A 4774-nucleotide genomic window follows, 5' to 3' on the forward strand; every position below is an offset into this window, starting at 1 on the left:
CACCTTTGTGGAAGAATCTAGATTTTTACGTTTATCTTCCTTTCAAAAGGAATGAGGGCATTAACCCAACTAAGGCTACCCACTCCGAGATGAATCCTGAAGATCTCAAATTAGCAAGAGCTGAATGTGCAGCTCTTCTAGTCCAAGGACTCATTGAGCCAACCAATTATAATTGGGCATGTCAAGCTTTTTATGTTGAGAAAAGAGCTGAGCAAAACAAAGGAAAAAAGAGGCTTGTAATTGATTACAAGCCGCTTAATCTCTTTTTGCAAGACGATAAATTCCTTTGACCGAGAATTCCAGTTATCACACAAAGGCTAAGTGAGGCAAAAATATTCAGCAAGTTTGATCTAAAAGATGGATTTCGGCAAATTGGACTCCATCCTGAAAATAGATACAAGACAGCCTTTTGTATTCCTGAAGTCCAATATCAGTGGACAGTAATGCTATTTAGACTCAAAGTGGTCCCATCTCTTTTCCAAAAAATAATGATCAAGATCTTTGAGCCCATTTTACATTTCACACTCATTTACATTGATGATATCCTATTGTTTTCAAAAAATAATGAGGCCCATAAGACACTCCTAACCAAATTCACTCAAATCATATAAGATCAAAGAATCATGCTATCATAAAAAAAGAGTTTTATTGTCCAAACAAAAATTGAATTCATAGGGATGGTTTTCGAAGACGGATTTTTCCAACCAGGGAATCATATTGCTAAAGAATTGATCCATTTTTCTGATGAAAACATGACCGTTAAACAGGTTCAACAATTCTTAGGAATTGTAAACTATATCAGAGACTTTATCCCAGATGTGACCAGACATAACAACCAACTGTCAAAACTCTTGAAAAATAAACTCTTCTTACTATAAAACGGTGTTCTGATCAATGATTTTTGTGCCAGACTTGTGATTTGGGGTTGTGGATTGATCTCTCTCTTTCTCTACTTAAGTCAAGTCCATTCTATCTTTACCTCTCTCTTTTCCTCTCTCTTTCTCTCTTCTAGTGATTGTTACTTAAGTGTCTGTCACTATCTCCTAGTCCATTTACTTGGTTTCAATTTGATTTGGTTCATGAATTTTTGATGTTTTCAACTAATTAATGTGTGTAAAGGCTCATAATAAGTGTTGATCATTTGGAAATTGGTTCAGGATTAGAACTTGAGAGATTTTGATAATGGCAGCCAATGCTTCTAATGGAGCAGCAAAGCAACCTCCTCAGCCATCTTCCTTGTGCTTCTCCAAGTTCTTTCAGGTCATCCCTCACATGGCATTCTATTATTCTGATTATTTTTTATTATTTTTGTTGCTTTGGATCATGTTATGTCAATGAATTGGTAATCTACTATTGATGATCTCTCATAAAGTTCTGTATTTGCATATACTCCCCTTCTCTTATAAATGAATCTTTGATTGTTGGATCTGGTAAATGTTACTCCTTTGGTTTCAAAATAGCTGTGAATTTGGATAATGTAACAAAGTATAATCTGTTTTGTAATCTAAGTTAGTCCATGGACTTTACAGTTTGAATCAACACAGCATGCTATGTTCTCAAATCTTGCTGGAAAAAAAATAGCATATCATACAATCTTATCCAAACCTGACCCTTCCCCTTAAGACTAATTATTTAAGCAAAATCAGACTAAAACTATCAAGTGATATTGTTAAAATTTTAAGGATGTAAAATATGCAACTATTAAAGAAGATTTTATTTACCACATTAGTAATAATGACCAGAGTGTAATATATACTAACCTTCAATTGCAGAAGCTGATCTGATAAATATGCACAAACATGTATAGGACATAATACATGTATGACAAATATGACCAGAGTGTAATATCATAGGCTGTTGACTAATGGTTCTAATGTTTCTTTTGTCTTTATGATGACAAGTCATCCTAGCCTATTTTAGCTAGTCTTTTTCTTTTGTTTTCATTAGAATTATGTACTTTCTTGAGCTACAAGCAAGCCAATTGAGTAGATTTTCATGTTTCCCTTGATTTAACCAACCATATATGAATTCATGCCATTTCATGAGGTTTTATGCTATATTTGTTGCATATTATGAAAGATTGAATATCTCATGATTTTGAGCATAGCTTTGATGAGTTTGGTTGATTAATGATAGGTGAAGAAAGCTTGGAGAAAGGTTGAAGCAAAGAGGAATGGCTAGGAGTGAAGAGAGGACAATGGAATAAGTGAAATTGAACCGGGAGGCATGAAGTTAGCCCCAACGTTAGCCCCCTAACTTGGAGGCTAACGTTGGGCATGAAGATCACTCCCTGGGCTCCCCACGTTTGAGCCAACGTTAGCCCCCTAACTTGGAGGCTAACGTTGGCAAGAGAAACTTGAAATTCATCCCTGGGCCAGCCAACGTTTGCGCCAACGTTAGCCCCCTAACTTGGAGGCTAACGTTGGCACCTTAATTACAAAGGGGGAGAAGGCCAACGTTTGCGCCAACGTTAGCCCCCTAACTTGGAGGCTAACGTTGGCGCCACTAGCACAAAGCATTGCCAACGTTAGGGTCAAAGTTAGACCCCTAACGTTGGCACCAACGTCCAAACCAGAGAAATATGCTTGCTGCTATGAAAAGTTAGGGCCAAAGTTAGACCCCTAACTTTGGCTCAAACGTTGGGTCCAACTATGGCTAACTTAAAAACCGGTTCAATTGGTTCACTTTGGTTCTTCTTCAAACTTCAAGAGCAATCAACCAAGGCCTCTTTCAACCCAATTCCACCAAGAACAAAGGCCCAACTCAAGGCTTGAAGATCATTTTGGAAAGTGTATAAATAGGATAGAATTCAAGTTATTAGAGAGCTTTCCTTTTAGAATTTTCATAATAGTTTTCGGAGAGCTTTTGAACTTGAGTGAACTTTAATTTCTTGTTTTCATTGCTTTCAATTTCATTTTACATTTGTCTTGGATCTTGGATTGGAGAATTGAAGAAATTCTGTTTCAATCTCAATCTTGGATCTCTCTGTTTCTTTACTGTTAATTGAATTCCATTTCCGGTTCATTGTTCGTCATCTCTTTTCTTTGCAATTTACAATTTCCTTGCTATTGTTCTTGTTGGATCTAGGAAGGCATTGAGATCTAGACTTGGTTTTCTAGTCTCTGGGTCCTGAGATCTGAATTTCTCATTTCAATTCCCTGTTTATTGCTTTTTCTGTTCATTTACTTTACTGCTTCAAGATCCGGTTCAATCCCAATTCCCTTTCCCTCTTCTGTTTAATGCAATTCAACTTTTCTTTGTTTAAATTCTGCAAATCCATTCCCCAATCCCCTTTACATTTCAAGCAATTTACATTTCTTGCACTTTAAGATTCCGTAATTTACATTTCTTGCACTTTAAGTTTCTGCTATTTAATTTCTTGTCCTTTACGTTTCAGCAATTTATTTCTTGTTCTCTTTACTTCAATGCAATTTAATTCTGTCAGCCACAAAACCATCAACCAAATCTTGATTCGCTTGACTAAATTAACCACTAAGCTAAAATTGCTCAATCCTTCAATCCTTGTGGGATCGACCTCACTCCCGTGAGTTTTTATTACTTGATACGACCCGGTACACTTGCCGGTTAGATTTATGTATTTTGGGAGAGATTTATTTTTCCTCCAAAATATCTCATCAAGTTTTTGGCGCCGTTGCCGGGGATTGATTAGATTGACAATGATTAAGCGAGGAGGTGATCTAGATCAAGCATTTTTTCTTTATTTTTCTTTAATTTTGACTAACCCACTAACTGTTTGAAGTTTTGCCTGAGCTAATAGACACCTCATTCTAGCAATAGAGTGAAATTTCCTTGGCTCATCCTGCTGAATATGATTTTCATAATTTGAAAAACAAACGAGAGGAGTGGTTTTCATTCATTTCTCTCTCAAGTTTGCCAACTGTTTGATACTTTGTGTCAACTGATCCTTCAATCATATCCTGGCCTGAATATGCTCTATCTTCACTTGAATTGGTTGTGACTGTGCAGATCATGGAAGGGAACTCAACAAATTCGAGCAATCATGAGAATAATACCCCCACCATGGACGATAATGTAACCCATAGTTCGAAGCAACTATCCACAGCCATGAATGATGTTACCCAATGGTTTGAAGCCTTTCCACAAGGAAGCATTATCGGATGGGAAGAACTGATGAATGGACTCCTAGTCAAATTTAACCCATCACAAAGAATTGTTAAGCAAGAGGCAGAAGTGCATCCATTAGAGAAAGAAATTGAAGGTGCTCGTGCAGTAATAAGCCAAAACAAGCAGATGCATCAGCAAACTCTACAACAATTAGATATGATGGCTAAAAAAATCATTGAGTTGAGACATGCTGTAGTACATACATACAACCTGACTCAAAGCTCATATGGGTGTAATCAAGTTGAACAAAGCTTTGGGGCCATTAACCATGAGCAACAAAGCTATGAGCAACAGCAAGCTCCAAGCAATCACTCTAGCATGCTCCAGAACAGACCTCAGAATGATGTGTACAATCCACCTTGGAGGACTCATTCTAATGGGAGGGGGGTTGAGAACCAAAATCAAAGACCAAGGGACTTCAACTTCAATAACCCTAACTTCAAAAATCAACTTAAAACACACCCCCACAACAACAATCATACACACCTCCAACCCCATCCTACCTCACCATTCGCTCAAAATGACATTCATCAACCACCACAACTGCCACAACCACTTCCAACCTTTCAAAGGATCTATATTCTAGAAATGCTGATGGAGAGGTCCATAAGAATTCAAGAAATGATGG

This window comes from Arachis ipaensis, chromosome B8, assembly GCF_059453495.1.
Source record: "Arachis ipaensis isolate K30076 ecotype BB chromosome B8, ASM5945349v1, whole genome shotgun sequence".
NCBI lineage: Eukaryota > Viridiplantae > Streptophyta > Magnoliopsida > Fabales > Fabaceae > Arachis > Arachis ipaensis.